This window comes from Protopterus annectens, chromosome 3.part1 (assembly GCF_019279795.1).
Source record: "Protopterus annectens isolate FY-2018-M chromosome 3.part1, PAN1.0, whole genome shotgun sequence".
In the NCBI taxonomy this organism is placed as follows: domain Eukaryota; kingdom Metazoa; phylum Chordata; order Ceratodontiformes; family Protopteridae; genus Protopterus; species Protopterus annectens.
The window spans coordinates 446,774,201-446,800,300 of NC_056732.1; the positions used below are offsets into that span (position 1 = coordinate 446,774,201).

Here is a 26,100-nt window from a genome sequence, read left to right on the forward strand (position 1 = left end):
CTGCCCAGGATGGGGCTGTGCTGGGGGCTGTGTAGGATGGGCAGCAGGCACGCTCGTGAGTTGTGCCACCCGTGCCTCAAGCTGTTGTAGGGGCCCAAGCACAGCGTAACTGATCTCCCTACGCACCACAGTCCGGACACTACGGAGGGTGAGTGGATGTTCTCCTCCGGCCATGCTTGCAGAGGGGGGACGAGCCCCATCCCCTGCAGCGCTTCCACCCGCAGGTGGCACAGGGCCACCAGAAGAGGGTCCGGCCTGGGCACTACTGCCAGGTGCACTCGCCAGCTGAGGTGGGTCCGCTGGAACCCGCATTCCCTGTCGTCCTATGTTTTGCATTATTTAATGACAGTTTGGGTTAGTAACGTGCAATACCATTCACAATTAGTTGTAACAGCATGCATTAGTATTCCCATTAACCAAACACCCATAAATTCAAGCCATTGAACAGCAAGCATAACACATGCATAATTTGAACAACAATACACAATCCAACAACATGCAGGGTTGATTGATGGCAACAGGCCATCAGGTTTGGATGTATGAACAGGGCACATGCATCAACGTACATGCAAATACGTATCAACCAACAGGATAATTGTCCAGGGGAGTTAATTGTGAATACACATACCCATTTCACGTGGAATGGATTATTTGTGGTTATAGGGTAGGGTGAAGAAATATTTCATTAACAACTTCAAATACCTATACATATGCTGTACATTTCTACTAGCTGCAAATATATACACACTACAGGTCTGACTACAGTTTCCTATGTGTAAATTTATGCATGTTGGTGATAGGAATGTTACTGCTACATCAATATACATTTCATTTTTATTCATACACGTTCATATCTGGCTATGTTCAGCTACAGCATCCTGCTACATTTGCTTTATATGGCTCTAGACAACTGTGGATGTTTGGTATTTCATACAACCATACTATCTGCATATTGCAAACTGAGAGCAACATATCCAAATTGTGGGACACACATTCCAACTTCAGTACTTTATTTTACACATTTTGCTGTTTGGTTGTGCCTGTCACATTCATTTCATTCTGTACTGACTGCAGTATACTTTATTCAGGAGTTATTACAACTTTATTGGTGGATTCATACCTCTTTCTCACACTCTCACTTGTTTTATTTTTACAATTCAGGATGGTACTTAATTCTAGGCTTTATTGACATGTTTTACTTGGTTATAACAATCCTTTCCAACAGTCTCACTTGTGTCATGTTTCAGAATTTAAATGGGGATATATTTCACACATGTGTTTTACTCAGCTTGTGTAGCTGTAATTTTCAGCCTGCTGCAGGTTATGTACTATTATATTACAGGTGGAACATCTTTATTTCAGACTTGTTTCATTTTTATTTTTGGATTACAGGCTGCATCACACTTATGTAATCACACAGTACTAGCAGAATCTCTCTTACACTGTTTACTTGCACTTTATATTAATAGGTGACTACACTGCACTCTTTTGCAAGCTGTCATACTTATATTTTTTTAACAGTTACAGGGAGAGAATTACTAACCTGCCTGGTGGCACAACCACACAAGCCTATTGGCATAGGCTCGACGATTCGCGGAACGGACACCTGCAGCTGCAATATAAATGAAGTAATATTGGAATACACATCTCCATAATATCAGCTAGGTTAACTTTCTACATAAATAATTACATGTAACTTACTCAGTAGTGGGGCGTTGGGCATTTGTCGGGCCTCCTGGATCCAACGGTTCAGTTGGTCCTGCTTCCGTCGCTTCAGGTCCGCATGGTGGTGACGGACCTGTTCACCAGTCCTTGGTATACCTGTGGCACTGGTGAGATCATGTGCCAACCGGTCCCACGCCTCAGCCTTGTATGCTCCCCACAGGACCTGGCCCTGCATGAGTTGGGCCTCATGATCGTGGACGAGGAGCCAAACCATATATTTGGACTCCTCAACGCCCCACCTCTGTGCTCGGAAGCAACTACCCTCTCTTACACCTGCCATCCTGACTGCAAATCGGTTCCACAATCAGTTATGCTGCATATTCCCGCCTATGGGGCTTATATATGCCATTTTTCCCACACTTATCTGTGATTGGCCATTTTGGAAATGTATCAGCTTCACAAAACCTGCTTTGTCATGCTTCTCTTTCCATTCATTCCTATATATATACTATTACTGCATTTCTAAGAGCAACTGTCATGGCTTAGTGGTTCAGTACTTTGACTATGGTGCATGGTATCCTGAGTTTGAGCCTGGCCATTGCTTTTTATATTTTATGACTGTCTACACAGGCTAGAAGGTGTGTCTGTGTAAAGGCAGTTTTGATACAGCTTGCTCAACGTTGCCTGTCGGTTAGCTTGTTGGCGCGGTGCACAGCTCTGCGCAAACAGGTCACGCTGGTTTACGTGTCGTTTGGCTGTCAGCATGCATATTACACTCAGCTCAGCTACGGGCACACAGTTTCAGCATGTTAGAACTCTGCTCAACCCCGGGCACTCATTTTACATCTGTTAAACCACTGCTCACCTACGGGCACTCAATTTACACCTGTTCAACCACTGCTGACCTATTGCTGATATACTCAGCTTGTTAGAGTGTAGCTCAGCTATGGGCACTTCTGACATTTGTTTTTTTTTTTTTCACACATTTCTTCATAATACATGACCCATTTCATTACATTTTACATAAAAATAATTTTATACATGTACATATATGTCAGGGAATTGTTTTGTGCTTATTTCACTAAAAATAAAAAAAATTGATGTTGTGGGGGTTCGAACCATAACTGCCTCCTCTTCAGCCGACGCCACTACCGCTATGCTATTGCTTCTTGGCTTACTTTGCATATTTAGATCTTATATGCTTTTCCACTGACTGCTAACTGTGGCTTAGCGATGGGCACGCCCGCGCAAACGAGCGCACTCATGGGCAAACATCTTTAAAACTTATAAAAAAAAATATAACATGTTCATTTTTACATTTTATGTTTATAGTCTGTGGGGGCATGTGTTGTGTTTATTGACATTTACGCGGACTCTGTGTTGGGGGTTTACTTTCAGGACTGTTACTCTTCTGGGGGCGTGTCCATTTGCAGGGCTCGCCCTATGGACACGCCCCCTACTTTCTTACACGGACCGTGTTAGCCTTGGGTGTGAGTCAGCATGCCCTCATGAATATGCATGGCATGCTGACGTCACAACGTTTAACTGGAACTCTTACACGGAGGCCTTGTGAATCCTGCCCATCGTCATAGAGTAGCAAAATAATGAAACAGTATTGCTAGAGACATTAACGCAAATTTATAATGTTTATGAATATGGTAGGTTAGTGATGACACTTAAATCTGTACATGAGAAAGTCAAACTTATATGTCTTTGGAAATACAGTGATATAATGAGTAACATATCCAGTTGACATTTAGGGTAGTTTCATGTAAATAATAGGACAACATTCAACTGGGAAAAGAATATAAAATAGCATTGTTACATAAATGAAAATGATTAATATTCAGAATATTTTTGTTCCAGTTTTCTTATGCTAACCAAACATTAAATAATAAAACACTGAAGGCATTATTATATAGTCTTCTTCTTCTTTCGGCTGCTCCCGTTAGAGGTCGCCACAGCAGATCAACTGTTTCCATTTCTTCCTGTCCTCTGCATCTTGCTCTGTCACACCAACCGCCTGCATGTCCTCTCTCACCACATCCATAAAACTTATCTTAGGCCTTCCTCTTTTCCTGTTACCTGGCAGCTTCATCCTTAGCATCTTTTTCCAAATATACTTTGCATCCCTCCTCAGCACATGTCAAAACCAACGTAATCTTGCCTCTCTGGCTTTGTCTCCAAACCCTCCAACCTGGGCTGACCCTCTAATATACTTATTCCTAATCCTCGTCACACCCAGTGCAAATCTTAACATCTTCAACTCTGCCACGTCAAGCTCCGACTCCTGCCTTTTTGTCAATGCCACTGTCTCCAACCATTATAACATAGCTGGTCTCACTACCTTCTTGTAGACCTTCCCTTTCACTCTTACTGGTACTCGTCTGTCACAAATCACTCCTGACACTCTTCTCCACCCACTCCATCCTGCCCATACTCTCTTCTTCACCTCTCTTCCACACTCACCATTACTCTGAACTGTTGATCCCAAGTACTTAAACTCATTCACCTTCGCCCCCTCTACTCCCTGCATCCCCATAGTGAATTCTAGAATTCTTTTGGACAGTATGTTGAATCCAATTAAACAAAGCTATTAATATAATTGTATAAAAATGTAGATTGGATTTTTATGGAACTTTTGACAATAGCTAATAGTGAAACAGTATTGTTTCCAGTTCTGCATGCCTTTGGCATTAAGTGATTACATCATATAAACTCTGAAATGAAGCTGTATTATATATATAAGGGTGCATCACATTTGCTACACACATGAAAGATGTGCCTGTCACTTCAGAGGTTTACTGGTGAATGGCACGGGCCTGGGAAATAGCAAGGGAGAATGTATCCAGTACCATAAAGTTGAGCAGTGTAACAGCTGAAATCTGTTACGTACAATACTTCAACTGGTCATTAGAAATCTGATGCTAATCAATAGGTGATCTATCATTCTGGTGCCTTATTACTGTCAGCTGGTTCCAGATACTACATTCTGCGACAGGTTCATTTACTCCGCTTACATTAGTCAAGAGGATATCGGATATGCATATGCAGAAATTATGTTATAAAGAAGCCACATCAGTATTTTTCCACTCTTACCAAGTTTAAAATGTAACTGTAAAATAAAGGACAGTCCTTTCTAATATGCTATTCTTTTACAAATAGCTCTGCAGGAATTTTGCTGCTAAAAATAAGTATGGCATGATAAATGAATGTCCTAGAACACCATTAAATATGCTATTTAATGTACAATTTACACAGAAAAACATTTAACTACAGCTGAAGCTGTTAGAACAGAAAAAATGTCTTCCCTTACAAACGCTGAGTGTATAATGACAGAATCAACACTGCTGTATTTAGATTTGCTTTTCTAAATCTTAGTTTGAAGTACATATTTGTCAAACCCACACAAATGCTGAGTAATACCTTACAATTACTTAGCACAACCTAAGGAATGTTGCTATGCTGCCTGCATGATCTGCCAAGTTACAGCTTTCTGTTGCGTGGTGCTCAGAATTTAATGGACCCCTTGCTGTTTGCTTCTGCTCCATGTGCAGTACTGCCATGTGCTGACGCAGCACAGAAATCATGATCACAGCTTCCGTTCAGGGACCCAGTTATAAAGCTGCATTTCATTTCAACAAAATCCACCCTGTACAGTAACTAATCAGGCACAGAATTAGCAAATTTTATAGCCACCTCCTTTATCACTACTCCACCTCCAGATATTCTGTGTCATTGAACCCACCCCTAACATTAGCTGCATTACAGTAACCATGTGGCGAACTATCTGTTTACTTATACTACGCAGCAAACTGCCAGACACTTGCAGTAGTGAGTTACCTAGCTTTGTGAACTCTTAGTTTAGTAACTGTCTTCCCATAAACATCTTTTATTTCAACCCCTGTTCACAATCTGATTTATAAAAGTACTGTCCTAAACCAGATCTGTTTCAAAGACAAATAGGACAGATCATTTAATTGTTCCATGGTGCATGTAAGTGGGGGAGGGACAATGTCAAACACGGGAAATCGCACTAAAATGCAAAGTCAATGAAAGTACTGAAAAGGAAACCCTCTTCATATCAGTGTGCCCTGCAAGGTCATGGTTTCATCTGTTTTTTTTCCTCTCCCCATATAAAATGCCCATATCCCTTTATCGTTTCCCCGATGAAATAGATGCTAGACATATGTTAGCAAGCAATGCAACAATTTTAATGAAAAGCAAGGTTATGCAACTGCTACTAAACACTTGATGTTATTTATTTTTTTAATACAGTTTAGAAAGGGTTACAAACACCGCCATTTACTACACTGCAATATGCCAGGTTGTACTGGGGTAAGGCAATCACCAATGCATTATTACTGTGTTTTTTTCAGTTCTTTGTTTTGCTTGAATCCTCCAGTGTTAATCCTGTAACAGACACTGCATCAACACTGGCATCTGCTTCCATATACCTCGGATCAAAAGGGTGTGGTGAAGAGATTTGTATTAATCTGACTAGGAAAGAAGGAAGACAATAGTTGAGCTGACTGGCAAGAATAAGGATTATTGTATGTTGCAGATTAAGATTTGTTCGATTACATAAAAGCAACACACACAATAGGAACGACATTATATCTTCATCCAACGTTCTATCTTCATAGTACTTTTTTTAATAATGTACAAAATTTCGGGGTAATGAATTCCGTATTTATCTACATCCAGCAACAAACTATTATGCCAGAAATGTCAGAGCATTGCTCCTATTTCCACTTATAGTACATATCCGCACCTATAGAATAAAAGATACGTCACGCATTACAGCTATTCTCATGTCAGAATAATGCACTTACATACCCAGCAACAGCGTAAATAACTTTGGATTCACTGTTATCTGCAGGCTCAACTTGGCTTATTTAATACAAATGTTTCATGGCAAGATGATGAACTCCAGACTGACAAAATACAGCCATCACAAAAATGAACGTGTATACCATACCTTACATAGTATATACTTGTTAAAGACAATGATCTAGTTCTACCCTTTAGTGACTAAAATAATAACTGTTATACTCATTCACATAATCATGTTAACATTTATGTTAAATAACGTTTCCACAAAATAAAACTTTCTAGCAAGGCTAATTTCCTTTTTCGCGATCTTAATTCAGAAACGCCAAAAAAAAAACAACTTTGAATGAAGTATTTTACCTGCACTGCTTCTTGTACATTACCATTATTTTACACGCCTACATCTATTGTATACCTCAGTAACAAAAACAAGATAATTACGGAATTCAGTAATCAGTTGTTGCTACAGCTATGAAATGTAAATATTTTAGAAGCAGACCTCCATACCCCAAACTGTTAAAACCCAACTATGAGAATTCTGGATATAAACGTCTATCTACCTTGACGCTTACCCACGCCCCCCAGACAATCCATTTTAGATTTACTTTTATTTAGTATCGCACCAATATGAAGGATGCGCCAATGGAAATAACAGAAAGGCGGGGCTTAGGTCTGAAAATAAGCGAACAATTATTATGCCTGTGTTGGTGGGTGGGACTGTTTAGATTTTGGCAATGGGTTAGTGTAGAGTAGATGTTGATACTTCAGCTACAGACGCGTGCTTAGTAGGACATTAACTGTTTGATACTGACTCGGTATGTGAACTTCATCTGCCTTTGCTGTCTGCTCAAATTCAAGCCTTCGGTTGGAGCCTGACAGTCACACAGCCAAGGTGCTGAGGCATAAACTGCAGCATCCCAGTTAAAATTTGGAGACGTCATGCTCTCTGGGAAATAATCTAAAAAAACAACAAAACTTTCGCCTTTGGACGTTGTATTGCCGATGCTCGTGGACTGCATTTCCAGCATTTTCCTTCTTCGCTCTGAATCGAGTGAGGTTCGCAGTTTAGAAGCTGCAAGTGGAGCTATTGAGCAACAGCTTTCCAACATTGTAGAGGTCAGAAAGTAAATGATGGGCAGTACGGTTATGGATAACAAAAAGAAAAAAGACAGTACTAAGAAAAATGTGGGTCAGAAGAAACGCATGCTGCGTGTAAACATACCTGTAAGTCCCTTCACATTCAGTAGCAGGCAGCTTAAGTTTCTGCCTGTTAACGATAAGCGGGAATTGTCATAGGCACGTTTTGCATTGAAAGCTCTTTTATTTAACGTACGTTTTCCTAAAAGAATGTTTCTGCCTTTAAGACAAATCCGTCATCAAAATACGTAAATCAAGTGTTCTTATGTTTACATAAGGCTTGCAGTTGAAATAACAGAAGAAATGTTACTGCATGTATAGCATGACAGGCCCACCAAGGATGTATTGCTTCCTAGTTTGAGTGGTTGTCATTTAAAAATGTCTGCCCACCCAGTTTACCTTTATTAGGACTGCCTTGGATGCCAGCGTACAGGCACAGGACTCAAATCTCTGCAGTGTAAGAGTTTTAGATGTTCAACTCTGGGGGCGAGGTTGACCTAGTGTTCAGCTATTGCTTTTATTCCTGTGGTGAGAGTTGAAGACCTGTTGCTTATTGTTATAGTTAGAACATAAATGTTATGAATAAGGTTGCGATAAACAAAGTGTGAGATCAAGCCTTTCTTAAATTTTCTCACTCTAAGATCGGTAATATACAAAATTATTTTTACACGTATCCATTTTATTAAAAGGAATGCTTCCATTTCCGACTTTTAGAAAGTTTATCGGGTCCTTCCTATTGCATGCAGTTCTGGGTCACTATTTACTCAATGGGTCCTTCCTAGTACATGCAGTTCTGGGTCACTGTTTACTCACTAAGGCACACTGACCCAACAACGTTAGTGTTAAGGTAGTATTTTTGGAGTGGTCGATGTGTACAAAATGAGTGGCTTTTGGCAGGGGTCATAACCCCGCTCGCTTATCTGGGTGCACCTTTTTGAGGATTTTTTAGGGCAGTACTTGTGCAGACTTGTACTCTTGACGTAATACTTTGTTATGAAAACATTATAAGTGGCATTCAGTTCGAATTTAATTGGTATTTTCTTGTAGTTTTGCCGAGCGGCCAGCAGGTAAAGCAGGATTTGAAACCCAACTGTCTCATGGCCCAAAGGATGAATGACGTGTTCTGTGGAAATACCATGCAAAAATGTCTGATGGTCACCCTTACAAAAAAAAAAAAAACGCAAGCAGGTTATAGCAGTAGGCAGAAAAACATGGTGTGTAGTTATGACTTATTAAAATGGAGGATAATGGTCTCCCCATTATTGTGAAAATAGATATCCATTGTTTAGAAGTTATTTTGATTATCATCTGCGTGACAGCTTTTAGGCTTTAGATGCTGTTCATGTTATGTACTCGTATTTCATGCCACATAGTAGATAATAAAACCACATTTATTCCTCAATAGGATGGGTACTGCTAACCCTGTAACATTATGCTGCAGCATCCCAGAAACCTAATTGCTGTATATTAAATGACATTTGTGTGTGTCAAGTAGCTTAGTTTTCTCGGTTGTTTAAGTCATAAACCTACCTGTATTACTAAAAGAAAACGTGAGCATTATAGTCTTTAGATACGCAGATGGTCTTGTCTAGTAGACATTCTCACTTGAGGATAAGTGAGACTTGATTTACCCTCTGTTTTCATCACAGTTTTGTTTGGAATATTGCCTAAGGAAAGTGCAAGTCATGGTCATCTTCATCTTGCTTAATATCAAGGTTCTCTGTAAAAGGTGAGAGACACTTGTTCTTAAGTCGCATAGTATTGCCTTAGTCATGGATATTTGTAAAGCAGTTGCATTTTCATTCAGAAATTTGATCAACATGTCTTCTCCCAGTATTTGCCTTTCAGCTTTAATAATAATAGTTTGTTTCCACTCTAATGTATATCTGCTTTTCTCAGTAGTATAATTTCTCATTTACCAAGTTATCTGTAATGAAGTTGTATTTTTCCAACTTGCTTATCCCAGCGGATGGAAAGTGGTTTTCAGCACAAGGTGCTATATCTGTTCTGGGTTAGCAGTACCAGACCACACAATGACTTAATGGCCCCATGTTGCTTTGTGTGGGTAAGGGTAGAGGATAACAACAATATAAAAGAAAATCCCTATAGCAGCAAATATACAACTGCATTGGGTTGCCTCGGTCTTCTGCCTGAGTACATGGCAAATAAATCAAATGATACTCTGCACCCAAGATTGAGAGGAGGCATCAATGACAGTTGATCAGCTGCATAGGGCCTAAAAATATATTTAAAAAGCACATTTTACGGTGTTATTATGATACTTAATTTGCATAACTTGAGTTTTATATGAGCATCCTGTATGAAATCATGAGAAAGCAAGCACAGACTAAATGGTTTTCTGGCAAGTAACATTCCAGCAAGCGACAGTGCAGTTGTTGATTGTGGCATGATTCAGTGAATAATTAAATCCTAGCTGCTCTAGTTTCAAGGGGACTGTGTTTCTAATTGCATTTGTTGCTCGGCCTCTACTAATCCAGTCAGAGGATGATAAGAATCCGAAATAATAGGAATGATTCTATTCTTCTTTATTAATTGAATCATTGCCACATTTTTACATGTCTGGTAGTCACTTGTGATGTTATAAGAACACAAGCTCTGTCCTAAAGTTTTTAGCAATTGTGCCCAAAGTCAGTGTTGCTGTAAGGTCAGATATTCTTCACGTCTGCTTAGCAGCCCAAATGACCAGAATCATTTTTCAAAAAAGGATAAGTGTGATTAATGTGAAATATTTTCAGTTTTTTTATATTTATGTTGGTGCTGCCAGGCTGTTGGAAGAGTTACCGTGTGCTTTTGATACTATGCACCTTGCAAGTGGTTTGTTGATATTAAAAACTATGTTCAGCCACCATATACTGTTTTTTATCAACTCTTTCGCATGACTGATGCCAAGTTGATGCTCATAATTGCATAAAAATCATTTGTCTTACTTGCTGTGGTACTAATCAGTGAAATGTGACAGTGCTGTCTTGTATACAGAGTTCATTTGGGTTATGTACAGTTTGTAAAAAAAAAAATTGTAATATATGTGCAGTCTTTGATATGACTGCAAGTTTACTTGTCCATCATTTAATTTGTACAACTCTCCAATCTCCATGTAACAATATTTAAATTGTCCAACATCATCACTTTTTGCTCTTTAGTAACAGCCTTACTCATCTGTGAAAGTGGTCATTTCTTGAACTGTTTGCATTAGTGTGACCTTTCCCCTGGACTAAACACATTTCATACCAATATGCTTTCAGCAGCATTGATTGACTCAATTATTGGAGATAATGTATTGAAATGTATATCACAAAAGTTAAATGACTTGTGCTCTCATGAATGTTTTATATGGATAGGTATGAAACCGCTTTTTGCTGAAATCATATTGAAGCCTCCTTTCTCAGTGGCTGATACTTTTCCCTGTTTTGCATGAGTTGTGGTCATAAAAACAGTGGGTTTTTTTTTCAGTATATGGCAGTTTATATGAAAATTACTGCCCTGGCACCATATAGAGTTGCATCACACAACAGTACCCGTTTTATTTGCATGATATCGTAAGTTACAGTACTGAAGTTTGCAGATACATCAGAAGCTGTCTCTACTTTTGGACACCATTGTTAGTTTACATCCTTTGTAGTATATGTGATGAAGCCTAAACAGTTGGCATTTTCATTTTTGATGCTTGCTGGGTTGCTTTCATTTTCTTTCTAATTAAGTACAGACCCATAGTATGTATGTTATCACTGAAAACGGTGCTTTATTTCTCAAGATTACACTCTTAGCTCTCTCTACTTCTTCTTTAGGCTGCTCCTGTTAGGGGTCGCCACAGCAGATCAACTGTTTCCATTTCCTCCTGTCCTCTGCATCTTGCTCTGTCACACCAACCACCTGCATATCCTCTCTCACCACATCCATAAACCTTGTCTTAGGCCTTCCTCTTTTCCTGTTACCTGGCAGCTTCATCCTTAGCATCTTTTTCCCTATATACTCTGCATCCCTCCTCAGCACATGTCTGAACCAACGTAATCTTGCCTCTCTGGCTTTGACTCCAAACCTTCCAACCTGGGCTGACCCTCTATTATACTTATTCCTAATTCTGTCCATCCTCGTCACACCCAGTGCAAATCTTAACATCTTCAACTCTGCCACGTCAAGCTCTGACTCCTGCCTTTTTGTCAATGCCACTGTCTCCAACCCGTATAAAATAGCTGGTCTCACTACCCTCTTGTAGACCTTCCCTTTCACTCTTACTGGTACTAGTCCGTCACAAATTATTCCTGACACTCTTCTCCACCCACTCCATCCTGCCTGCACTCTCTTCTTCAATTCTCTTCCACACTCACCATTACTCTGAACTGTTGATCCCAAGTACTTAAACTCATTTACCTTCGCCACCTCTACTCCCTGCATTCTCACCATTCCTCTATCCTTCCTCTCATTCACACACATATATTCTGTCTTAGTCCTGCTGACCTTCATTCCTCTTCTCTCTAGAGCATATCTCCATCGTCTCCTGCACCTGTTCCCTACTCTCACTATGGATCACAATGTCATCTGCAAACATCATAGTCCACGGGGACTCCTGTCTGATCTCGTCTGTCAACCTGTCCATCACCATTGCAAATAAGAAAGGGCTCAGAGCTGATCCTTGATGTAATCCCACCTCCACCTTAAACGCATCCGTCACTCCCACCGCAGACCTCACCGCTGTCACACTACCCTCTTACACATTTCTCTGACACTCCCGACTTCCTCATACAATACCACAACTCCTCTCTAGGCACCCTGTCATATGCTTTCTCTAAATCCACAAAGACACAATGCAACTCCTTCTGACCTTCTCTGTACTTCTCCATCAACACTCTCAGAGCAAACATTGCATCTGTAGTGCTCTTTCGTGGCATGAAACCATGCTGCTGATCACTAATAATCACCTCCCTTCTTAACCTAGCTTCCACTACTCTTTCCCATAACTTCATGCTGTGACTGCCATTCCTTAAGGGCTATATATTTTATGTCAGTGTTGCTGATGATGTGTGGCTAAATTTGAGGTTATCGCATATTTACTGGGTTGATGGTTAATTCTTTGAATTTAGCTTGTAAAGAAATAAGAAGAAAGAATGTTAAGTGATAGTGGTAAGTCAGCTCTATGCCTAGTAATAGCCAGTTTAGAAAGATGGTTATTCTGTTAATGAAAATTTTATTGATCTGTAAGCACATTGTTGTTGGCAACCCAGACTTTCTGCAGCCAACTGTATTTTTACAGTGACATTTCTGTATTACTGTTAACTGCAGTGGGCCAAATGTCCCTTGCTTCGGCATGCAGCAGTCTTGTGGTTTATTGTATAATTAAGTGGGTACAAAAGTAAAGAGTTTTGGGTTGTTTGTGCATTTTTTTTCAAAAACATTTTATTAATTTTCAAAGTTGAAATGAGAAAAATGAACATTTAACAAAACATAATGTCCATAGCAAGTCGTATTTCTCTGATAGATCATTAAGTGTTTGTAATGATAAATATTTATATGTAATATTCAGCATTCTCATATTCATAGTTTGCAGTTATTTGTTACATAAAGTCTTAGCAAGAACAACAAACTTATTAAAAGAGAGGAGATTTTTTACTCTTCCATTTTTTTTTTGTAATAATTTTCCTGGCTATAGCCAGAATGGATTAAATGAGAGGCACTTGTGTCATTGGTACAGAATATGGGATTGGGTTATTAAAAAAAAATCAAATAATTGCATTATTACAAATACTCAGACCACAATGCTTTTGCAAAATTTCTAAATTCTAACCAAAAGGGCGTCACCGTTTTACATTCTATAATCGTATGACCACATTTCGATGATGTACAGATAACTTCTTGTACTTTATCAAGGTTTGTGCATTTTTGATTGTTGTATATAGTTACAGTTTGTTGTTTTGCTGTGTCCGTGGTAATCCAAACAAAAAAGAAAACTACAACCACTACAGCTTAAAATAAGTTGAGTAAATACTGTAGGATTTAAACACAAGTAAAGCTAAAATTAGTAAGCAATTTTGCTTTGTTAATGCAGCTTCATCAGAACAAAGATACAAAAATACAAATGTTCAAAAACTTTAAATAAAAAAGTTATAACCAATGAAACAGTCAGCAAATGAGTCAATAAAAGGAAAAAAAAATCTAAGTATACATATTCATGTTGACTTGAATGATGAGTGTTTATTTGTTATGTTGGATATTACGTCATTCCCAATACAGAAGCCATAAAGAATGTTAGCTCAATGTTGACAGCACATAGTGACTTTCCTGCCTCTAAAATAGAACTTGTCTGTATGCTTTTATTTTTCAGTCCGATTTATACCTACAAAAAGTTGGAGTAGCCATGGGCATGGCTTGTGCTAACAGTTATGCCAATTTGGCACATATTGGGAGTCTGGATTAATCCTTAAGGCTAATTTATTTGTGAATAATAAAATGTTTCTTTGATGACATTTTTCTTGTTTTGGAATAACACTGCTAGTAAACTTGAATATGTTGGCTTTATGCACAATACTACTTCATACCTTAAATTTTGCTGTAAATTCTCTGAAATGAGTATAGACTTTTTAGATATCAATATTGACAGAGATCGTCCAGGCTGCATAGCTGCAAGCTTTTATAAGAAACCTTGTAAGAAGAATGTTTATCTGCATAAAAGTAGTATGCATCCGAGGGATGTAACAAAAAATGTCATCAGCAATCAGTTTTTAAGGGTGATGCATCTTTATAATAACGATGCTAGACTAGAGGAAGCCTTTGAGGCTATGAAATTAGATCTCATACCGAGAGGCTACTCGCATAAAGAGGTGGAGGATTCTGCTTTTGAAGCATGGTCCAAGAGAGGGACATTAGGTAAACCATATTTTTCAGAATGTGGTAGACATTTAAGAAATAGAGTAGATAAATCTCCACAGCAGAGACATCCTAGAGTTTTATTTACTTATTCGACTAATGTCAATGTGCTTTGTGATATTGTTAAGAAAAATTGGCCTTTGCTTTTAGTTGATGAGAAAGTTAAGAATGTGGTAGGGGGAATGCACCTAAATTTTCATTTATGAACGACCTATAACTTAAACGGCAGCTGTGCTATAAGACTGAGACTTCTAATACTTTGTTGAGATGTGAATGATAGGAACTTTCCCATGTCATAGATGTGCTTGTAAATTTATTAAAATGAATACTCCCTTTGTTTCTAACATAGGGGGACGAAGATTTGGTCTTAGTTTCTACTTGGACTGTAGAAGTAAGGATTTAGTTTATTATACAGCCTGTGTTTGGTTTTACCAACATAAAACGCATTACAATAATCATATGCTAACGAATACAATTTTAGAACAGAATAGCGATATTAGACGTGGTAAAGCCAATAATGCTTTAGCAAAACATGTAACAGAATGTGGTACTAACCATAATTTTGAATATTTAGTATTAGAGTTAATGAAAGATGATAAAAAGGATGAGATGGCAGAAAACAGAACTGAAAGAAATAAGTTAAGATGGGTAATTAACCTGAGGACTGATAAATTTCCTGGGTTAAATGACCATATTTCTCTGAAACCTGTGGTTGTCATGCCCTCTCACCCAGTAATGTTTTTTGAGTACATGTCACGTTTGTTTAGATTTGATTTAGTTTTGTATTATTTGCTTGGATATTTTCTTTTCAGGAAGTGATTTTTAGTGTTTGATAAGTAGAGAGTGCTTAGTACACCTACTTGATTTGTTTAGGTGAACTTGCTGGAAGTGTCTGTGAACTTTGTTTAGGTGAACTTGCTGGAATTGTCTGTGAACTTTTTGTTTTTGATTAGCTGATCCAGGCAGTATATGTAGTTTCAGTGGCTTAGTCTCTCTCATAGTTTTTAATTTCAAAATTGTCGAGCCCTCAGGGTTTTATCTGTAGAGCTTATAGTAGACTTTTTCGCTTTAATTTTAAGAATATATTTGTATATTTATATATTTTATGTTCATTTATATTTTTTATACACTTTTATGTTTTTTTTTATCTTCTTTGTTCCTGTTGGTGGATTTTAAGGAAGTGAATGTAGTCTTTTCATAGGTTGAGAGTACTTTTTATACACAACCTGATTGGTTTATCTAGATTTGCTGCGAGTGCTCATATACAGTGATGTTTACATAAGCATGTGCAAGCAACATGCGCAGTAATGGTGGTTTTTTTTTTACTTTTTTATTGGTTTATATTTTGAGTTGTAGAACCTTTTATCAGTACTTGATTGGCTCAGTTACAGCTTCCAGCTTGTCCTGATGAGTATGCATATTTATATTCTCTTGTTACCATTGACTCAGTTTTAGATCTGTATTAATTTGATTCGCTCACAAGAGCATTTCTATTATTTTTCATGAATATGTATACTTACATTTTTTTGCTTTTATTCATTCATTTGCTGACTGTTTTCTGTTAACTTTGGTTAGAATTTTTTATTTAAAATTTTTCAATATTTGTGTCTTTGGTCTGATGAAGTGGTATTAACACTGTGAAAGTGCTAACCGATTTTAGCTTTATTTGTTATGTTTAAATTCTGCAGTATTTATTAAACATATTTTAAGCCGCGGCAGTCACTATTTTCTTCTTTTCACTTGGATTTCTTTTTGAGTGATTACTGCGACCTTTACTCAGTTGGTGCTCTTTGCTTTTGTTTTTTTTGTCCTTGGTAAGCCAGTGATTTCTAACCTAGTTAGCGTAATGTCCAGTAGGTGGCACAGTGGTTGTGAGGCAGCAGTACTGTCCGCTGTGCAAGAAGTTTCCTGGTTATATTCTCGACTGGGGTGCCTTCTGTGCGGAGTCTGCATGTTCTCCCTGTGTCTGCTTGGGTTTCCTCCCACATTCCAAAGACATGCATTAAGGATTGGACACTCTCAATTGGCTATAGGTGTGAGTATGAGAGTGGATGTGTAGTGTTGAAGAACTACAGTGGCAGTGCTGTCTGTAGATTATTGCCACTGTTGAAGTGAGACCCTAATCCCATGCCCAAAAAATGGGGAAAAAGGGGTTGTGGATGAAGGATGGGTTTGTGTAATGTCTAGAGTATGCAGATAGTCTTTTCATATTCAGATAATTATCAAGACATCATTCCATGAAAACTGAGCTGCAAGATGCTGAACATGACATTTTTTGGCACCTTGCAGTTAACTTTCCATTGCTGTTTTAAATGGTCTGAAATAAATAAATAAATAAAAAAAAAAGTTGTGCAGCACTCTCCAAAGTAATGTAGGAAGATTGAAAGACTTCAGAAGAAATGAATCGCGTGTTAGGATATCCCAGAATATAGTGTTTTAATATGTTCATGTGACATACTTTGTAGAATCTTCCATCAGACGCTGGTTCTCGATAGGCCTAATTTGCTGTTTACGATTACTGAAGACTATAAGCAATCAAAGCAACACTAATTTGTACTTGTCTGTTTTTATGAGCTGTCATACTTCAGCTTCCAGTTATTGCTGTGATTTGTTAGAATATTTTCTTTATTTTACTTTATAATTGCACTAAATCTATGTACATAAGGATGAATAAAATAGTGACATTTTACAAATGGTAGCTGTAAGAAGGAATACTAAGTACGATCTGCTGTATCTGCCCACGTACGTCACATTAGATGTAATTCAGTCAAAGTGGCCATCATCTGTGTATGTTCTGCCCATGTGTCGAGCAGAAGCTCTTGCCGCTTATTGATAACTTCTTTATGGAACTGAGAAAAAAGATCCCAATATTGTGCTCTTTAAGCACACCACAGTTTTAAACAATTTTAAGAAGTTTTAATTATACAGTGAAGAAAAATTAGTAATGGTTTTAATTACTTGTTGAAGAAAAAAGTCATGTGCATGGGGAGGGGGTTCTGATTAGGTCTTTTGAGTAAGAGAATTGAAACGGCAGTTATTGTTAGCTGCTGACAAACACCCAGGGCTTAACAAAAGTGTGAATACTAGTGATCTTACATTTCTGCCTCAGAGGTTGATTGTATAATTTATTTGTGTATTATTGATTGATCTCTATGTTTTTTTTCTTCCCTGTAGCCGACTGTTTGTTGTCATATGTGTCTTTTCTCATCGATTGGGTCTGTCGTGCACTCCTACAAGCCCCTAGACTTCCTACCAATGCTTGCATGTGATGAGGTAATAGAGGTATCCCAGTGCCATGTCAGAGTTTTACTTTTATGGCCCAGCTACTTGTTTCTCCTTTTGCACACCAGTGCTACCTTATGGATGATTATTTGGTGCATCATCCTGCCACTGCTTTGACTCAGCCAATGTTACCTGCCCATTCCCATTTTAGGACAAGGACCCTTAGATCCCTAGTCATGGCGAATATAGATGCACACCCTTCTCTCTCAGGATAGGCATGCCTAACCTTCTCCTGCCAAGCCTCAGAAGCCTGAGTCAGGAATCAAATCTAGGTTGCCTGGGCTGTAGCTAGGTCTTTATCCTTCTACAGTATGGCACAGCACAGTGTATTATTGCTTGATGATATGATAGGCTGTTCAGAGTTACGTGATTTGATTGATTTTGTATTTACAAGTAAAACTGAAGTTCTATATAAGCAATTAAAGAAAGTGCTAAACTTCTATATTTTTTAATTTAGTTTCATATTTTCCCCCACTGGTTTTGGCATTTTTGTTTTCGGCTTACTTTTCTGATATAATATTCCAAATATGGTGAAATTTAATTTTTTTTTTTTTTTTTTTTTTTTTTTTTTAGATATTGAAATTTTATGCTATTTTTCCCTTGAAAGTATGATTAACAGTAATTTAAATGGTTTGGCACTTACACATTTCTTCATATGTCTGCATACTTTGCATTATTCATTACAGTGATGCTGCATGTTGTGTCCACATTTGTGTTGGAAAGACTTGTGCCTGAACTGTGCACGGAATACATTCTTTTGTTCTGTATCATTGCCTTTTGCCACCTGTCCCATAGAATGTAAAGCTTTTTACTTTCAGAATTTTCAGTATGGTTTTAGTTTTCCATTTTAGCAGTCTGTTTCTTAAAAAGGTTTAGATTCCCAGCATGCCCCAAACAATCCACTTAAATTTGTAGTTTTCTACCATGTTTTTAACAGTGAGAGAACCATAACTTTTTCTTCAGCTTCAGATAATTTTGGTTTGAGTACTCTTATTGGATCTTTGCTTCTGTGGCTTTAATTTCAGTTTAAATTCCATTGTTTTATCTGATCTTTGCCTCTCTACCATTTATTAAGAAAATTCTCTCTCATAATAATTTAAATCCTGTTGTATAAGTTATATTTGTTTGAACTGCTTTGCTTGTTTGATCCATTTCAATTGTTTTTCTAAATGAGATCTGGGGAATGCCTAATGACAAAATGCAGTGAAAGCTAGTGTCCTTGTCCAGCTTCCACTGCTGTGCAACATACACATGGCTATGGACTTGTAACCTTTCTTCTTGTGCGAATTACAATTGAAATGTAGTGTTGCGCTTTGTTTTATTATTAGGGATAAACAAATGCGCTATTATCTCAGCATGTTTTTTGCGATTTTGAATTTGAATAATTTAATGCTTACCATTGAAGACATTTCCAGTTTATCAGCATCTTCAGATCTCTCCTTTTTAGTGTCTTCATATACCTGTTTACTGCCCTGAGTTTCTCCCATTTTCTTGTAAAATACACAATGATAAATAAAAATGAAAATGCTTTATTCCATTCAACAGCAGCATCTGCAGCTCAGCTTGCACTTTGAAGACGTGGCTCATCTACTGCACTTGTTTGGCCCAGTTAAGCTATTTGTTCTTAGTAAATCCACATGCTGAAAGAGGACAGCCAGTAGAAGGGAAAATCACTGCTTTAAAAAGGACCATGCATTGTGCTTGTTATATGGCATTACACTAATGACCTGGGTTTGTGGACCTGCCCAAGTGGCAGGTAGTTTGTTAGGAAGGAAGTATTGAGCAGCTGAAAGGCGCTGTCCTCCTTTGGGGAAGGCAGAGCAGTTACACACTGAAAGATCATTCCTTGGTGGAGACCTGGGAATAGTTGTAGTTCTGAGTATAAAATAAACCTGCCACAATCACTGTAAAATGATATCCCTCTGGATTAGAGCTTTGTTTATAATCTGTGCATGGAAATGCCCAAGTTGAAGTGAGCATAAGTGTATACAAAAAAAATTAATTTGTTGCTATATGTAGGGGCCTGGATGTCCACTCAGATGAACACTTTTTTTTTTTTATCCAGATGCAAAGACATTGATAAAGGTTTACTGTACTCTGGAGGACACCGCTCATGTCATAAAGCATGCAGGAACTCTAGCAAGTGAGAAGAATGCATAGGCCTGTAAGGGAGTCCTGGATAAGTGAGGCATTCCAAAGGTAAATGTAAAAATGCCATAGTCTTTAATGGCACAACAACATTCACATGTTCAGATAGTATTATAAACATAAAGACAGAAAAAGAGTGAGGGAGAAGCACAGTAAATTGTCTTGTAGGACAGGAATGATGAAAATGTAAGGATAATATTGGCTGTCATTTGAGACTCGGAACCCAGTACTTCTGGCATACTGTTCTGTTGTCACTGCTGCTGGACCAACAACCACCTCTGGACAGTTAAATGTTGAGTTGTTCATTAAGAGTCTTATCTTTTTGGCTAGGAAATCCTCAGCAAATTACAAACACACAAAAGTATTGAGAGAACCCGACACATTGCTGCAAGGAACATGTCATGTGCTTTCTCTAATTTTAGCAATGCCTTGCTGGACACCCCCCAGCTTATTCTGCACTGTGCATCTCTCTCTACGAACTGCGGGTGCCTTGTACTGCATCCTGTTCTAAATTGGAACTGATAGTCTCTCATCTTGCTTTGTACTACCAAGCATATTCGGTCACTCTCTCCCAATGCTTTCATGCAGTGTGACAGGAGTTTGATACCTCCATATTGCCATATTAAGAATGTCCTCTTTTTTTCATCTTGTACAGTGGTAATAGAATGCTTATTCTTCAAGCATGTGGGATACACCTCTGTCTTTTTCCATACTGTTATGAGTACCATCAGGAACAGTTTCTTCTTTAACATTTTCTTTTTTTTGTTAAACATTTATTAATCACATAAGCGAGACACGCATACGTTAATAGAAAAGAAAGCAATTCATATTAACATTTTTATGTATATTATACATTGCACGTTTTCTTTGTTTACAACAACCTCTGAGTCTAACCTTAAATAAAGTGCTCAGTTCCTGCCTTCCCTTGAACCTCACTCCTTCTCCTGAACATTATTCTGTAGGTATTCTTCCCACAAATTCCATTTATTTCTATGTAATTTGCTCCTTCCTTCCTTTTTGTAGATTCCATTCCTTTTACGTCTTTTATAATATTCAGTACTACAATTACAGTTAGTTTTAGATTTTGATTTCCATTTTCAAGTAATTGCTTTGTTGGTAGCTGTTAGAATTAAACTTAACAAGGTCTTAATTATGTGTAGACAGTTCAGATCCTGTGTCCCAGCTCAAAATAATAATTTCTTTCTTTACAGTCATTTGCTCCCCCAATATTTGACAGATTCCTTTGTAGAGAATTTTTAAAATATACCAACTCGTCACACTCCAAAACAATGTTCCCACTTACCTGTTTTTTTCCTAGCACACCTCCAACATTTGCTATCTGTGTGAGGAAAAATTCTTTGTAGTTTGCTTTAGGTATAAAAATACCTATGCAAACACTTCCAAGCAAAAATCCTAAACTTTCTGCATACGTGGGAGACGTACACATGTTCTCCCATTTTCCCTTGTAAATTGCTTTTCCAGCCTCTGTCTTTCCTAACCTCCTTGGATTGTCTGATTCTCATCAAGCAGTACTATATAAACATATCTAATGTCTTGATCATATCTGCAGTGAAGTCACCAGAGTCTGCTGATTTAATCTTCGTAAATGCAGTTTACCTTTTAGGGTGGGCTCTTCGCTTTCTTTCCTTGCAGGCTGTTAATGTGGCAGTGCAGTTTTGCAGGCTTTTCTTTATTCAGAAGCTTCTTAAAGTACTTCTTCCACCTGCCTTGATGTCCTGTGTACTGGTGAGAGTATTGATGATATCCCTTATGAATGGCATTTGCCAACTATCTTATTTTTCTCAGGTTTTAATCTTACAGGTCAGGATTTTAGTTTGAGTTTGGTGTTAAAATTCCTTTGTGGTTCCGTTTCTTGGAAATTTTCATCAAGGCATCATCTTTTCAGCTTAAAATATTCTCTGATGTGGTCTCATCTGCGTAATTTTGTGTCTGATTTAACACTGATGATAGTTTGAGACTACCGTAGCTGCACAGCAATGTAATGTTTCTGGATGATATTTAACCATTGTGCCTTTTTGAGCTTGCCTTTAATTGTACCAAAAGCAGAATAGCATGGTTGCATTATTCAGCTCACATCACAGGCACCTTCTTTTAATATTTTATAAATATTCAGTTTTAGCACATTATGGATCTGTGCGGCTAACATAAACAGTGCTGTACATTATATACTCACATTATTTACTTGCATATTACTTATTTTTTGTGATTATAGTGGTACTAAAATCTGCGGTGGTGGTGCTGCGGTAGCTTTGTCGTCTCAGTTAGACGTTGCCCGTTCGATTCTCAGTTAGAGTATCTTCTGTGTAGCGACATGCGTGAATGGACGTTCCTTCGTTGAAGGTTGTGCTTTAGGCCCGGCAAGCCAGTACGTAAAAATCTACTGCCAATCATTAGCAGACCGGAGTTCCGCTGTGGCGACCCGTAACCGGGAAAAGCCGGAAGACACAAATAGTGGTACTAAAATGTTTTGAATAATCTGGCTGTTAAGAATAAGAAATTACTTCTTAGCAGTTGTATATTCTGAGAGGATAGAGACTAAAAGGCAGACAAAACAAGTGAAAAGAGTAGGAAAGGAAGGCTTGTTTCTCCTAATCTAAAGGTGGCAGGTAAAATGTGTCTTGATTGATATCCATGAGAAAAAGTTTAAATTATCCGTGTGTGTATTTAGCTTAAAATAAGTAAGTAATGAAACAAGAATGTAATGAGTAAGTAAAATACAGAGGGTGGCATGGTGTACATAAAATGTAGTTAGAACTGACAGAGGAGTAGGGCGAGTTTATTTAAGAGTAATTGATAATGGGCATTTAAGTTGGATCAAAAGGGAAGAGTTAACAGTCTTCACTAATGATGTGTGTTCAGAGTGCATACAAGTTGTTTAATGCTGCGGGACCAGAGAAGAGGTGCTAATATTAGAGCATTAGCTTTTGTCTGGGAAAAAGAGAGGGATGTGACATGATGGCTAGATGATGTCTGCATATTAATTATACAACTTTTAATCTAATGAATTATGTGTTTGAGTTGTTGTTGTTTGTCTTTCGGCTTTTCCCGGTTAGGGGTTGCCACAGCGGAACTCCGGTCCGCTAATGATTGGCAGTAGCTTTTCACGAACGCCGAGGTGCCAGCTTGACATTCAACCTTTAACGAAGGCATGCCCATTTACGCATGTCTTTCGAACGCCCACCCAACCACGGTGAGGACATGCAGACTCCACACACAAGGCACTCCCCGCACTCCAGCCGAGAATCGAATGGGAGAACCTCTTGCTGTGAGGCAACAACACTAGACCACTGCGGATGTTACTCACGTTAAGTTATATGTGTTTGAGTATTTCCTTGTAAATGCATGGGGTGGATTGTACATTTATCTTTAATTTTTCTGAGTAATGTTCATTTTTAAATTATGCAGAAATCCTGGATTTCTTTCAAATAAAGTACTTAATAGAATTTTGTTTGCAGATTTGTGTTGCAGAAGAGGGTGATGTAACTGGAGGAGAAAGCCTAAAATGTAAGATTACACATAGAGAAAGTACAGTTGTGTACACTTACCATAAATGTAGATGTTAGAGTGTCTTCACTGTTGCAGTCATCACTGTAGGGTTCTTCCTGCCGGCAGGTAGCCCTCGGTCGGCCAGAATCCCAAAGTCTGGGTCCGGTGTCGGCTGTTCAGTCATGCTCCCTGACGTCATAGCGCCAGGAGTACAAAGCTGCCAGCTGACGCCATGTTCTCCAGTTTTTCTTGCCCCAGATGTCAGGTGCCCAAAAGTGAAGGCTAATAGTAACACAAAAATGTAACATACAACAAACCCCATACCCTGTAGCAAATACACCTCAGAAGAAGGGTGAAGTAGGAAACCACACTAATGAAAGTATGAGGGGGCAGGAGGGAGGGTAACCCAGACTGCAACAGTGAAGCCACTCGAACATCTACATTTATGGTAAGTGTACATAACTGTACTATGTTTATCGTGTTTCACTGTTGCAGTCATCACTGTAGGGTAGAATCCCAAAGCTGAGATAAGGGGTGGTGGTTATAGAGAAGAAGGAGCGGCTAGAAGGCCCTGCAAGACTGCAGAAGCAAAGCCTGCCCTAGACTTAGAGTAAAGAGGGAGATTGTAGTGCTTAGAGAAAGTATGCACTGAACTCCAAGTTGCAGCTTCCAAAATATCCTTGGTAGGTACTCCCTGAGAAAGGCAGCTTCCAAAATATCCTTGGTAGGTACTCCCTGAGAAAGGCAGCTGAAGTAGCAGCAGCTTTGGTAGCGTGAGTCCTAATTTTTCCTGGGATTTGCTTTCCATGATGAGAGTAACAAAATCTGATTCCATGAGCAATCCATTTAGAAATGGTCTGTTTTGAAATAGCTTTGCCTTGGGAATTTGTTGCATAAGAAACAAACAGTTGCTCTGTTTTCCTGATGTCCTTGGTTCTGTCCAGGTAAAAATGAAGTTGCCTGTGTACATCCAAGGAATGCAAGATCCTTTCCCCCTTATTTTGTGGATTATTGAAAAAAGTTGGCAGGTGAATAGTTTGATTTAAAGCCACTTTAGAAACCACTTTAGGCATGAAAGTAGGATTAGTCCTTAAAGACACCCTATCTTGATGAAAAATAATATAAGGTTCCCCAGCCATGAGTGCTTGTAACTCAGAGACTCTCCTGGCTGAAGTCAAAGCCAGTAGTATAGCTGTCTTCCATGATAAATGCTTAATATCAGATGTGGCAGCAGGCTCAAAAGGAGGCAGAGTGATTTTTTTCCAGAACGTAGTTGAGGTCCCAGGCAGGTATGGGGGGTGTCCTAGGGAGCCTTAAATTCTTTGCTCCTCTGAGATATTGTTTCAGAAGTGGATGCGAAAAGATTGGAGGATCTGAATTGTAATGTGCAGAGAGAGCTGAGGCATGTATTTTTATGGAGGAGAAGGATAAACCCTTATGTAGCATGTCTGTCAAGTAAAGTAAAATCAGTGGGATATTAGGGATGAGAGGATCCGAATCCTGAGCATGCATCCAGGTGCAAAATCTCTTCCATTTACCTGCATAAGATTTTCTAGTGCTAGGCAGTCTGGCTAAGATTTTCTAGTGCTAGGCAGTCTGGCTTCTAAGATGACATCCATGGGGTAGGATTAATCATAGACCCTGAATTCACGAGGCTGAGAGTTTTGATATGAGAGTGCAGAACCTGGCCCTGGTGTTGGGACAAAAGATTTGGAATCTGAGGTAAAATCCAAGGAGGCTCCTGGGATAGATTCATCAATGTTGAGTACCAAAATTGACGAGGCCAATTTGTGGCCCTTTAAATCATTTTGGGTTTGTCCTGCTTTATCTTTAATAACACCCGTGGAAGGAGAGGTAGTGGAGGAAAGGCATACCCAGAGAGGTTTCTCCAACTGAATGAAAGTGCATCCACTTTCCATGCTAGTTTGTGAAATGTCCTTGTGCAAAAAATCTGTAACTGGTGGTTGAGGGGGGATGCAAATAGATCTATGTCCGGGCAGCCCCAGGCATCTGTAATCATCTCGAATATTTGGGTGTCTAGCATCCACTCGTGTGGGTCTGACAGGTTCCTGCTCAGGCTGTCTGCCAGAATATTTTGTTTCCCTGGCAGGAACTCCGCTTGTAGATCCAATTTGCAAGCTAGAGCTGTGTTCCATAGAGTCATGGCTAGTCTGCAAAGGGGGTAGGAGTGTGAACCCCCTTGCTTGTTTATGTACCACATAACTGTGGTGTTGTCTGTCCGTGTCCGTAGTTGTCCTGGTTGTAGAAGATCCCTGAAAGCCAAGAGGGCATTTTGTACAGCTAACATCTCTTTTAAATTGATATGTAGGTGCTTCTGATCCTCTGTCCAAAAACCTTGCAGGCCTTTCCCCTGCAAGTGGGCTCCCCATGCGTAATCCGAGGCGTCCTTGGTTAACACTTGGCTGGCTGGAGGCATACTGAAGGCTTTCCCTTTGTTGTGAAGACATGCCATGGTCCACCAATGGAATTCCTTTTGTAGGCAAGGCAAGACCGCAATCTGTGTGTCTAGACTGTGGCAATGCTGGGACCATACACTTTTTAGGTACCATTGTATTTTTCTCATATGTAGTCTTGCATTTGGTATGAGAAGGATCCAGGAGGCCATGTAACCCAAAGCCTGCAGGAATT

The 26,100-nt window shown here is 38.8% G+C and overlaps 1 long non-coding RNA gene across 1 annotated transcript in view; it reads left to right on the forward strand.

Annotated features, from left to right (window-relative positions):
* The first annotated feature begins 7,011 nt into the window (after nt 1-7,011).
* The window catches only part of LOC122798162, a 238,759-nt gene continuing 219,670 nt past the window's right edge, over nt 7,012-26,100 (forward strand). Inside the window, exon 1 of the long non-coding RNA XR_006364222.1 lies at nt 7,012-7,722. This is a non-coding gene — a long non-coding RNA (uncharacterized LOC122798162). The remainder of the gene's footprint in view (nt 7,723-26,100) is intronic.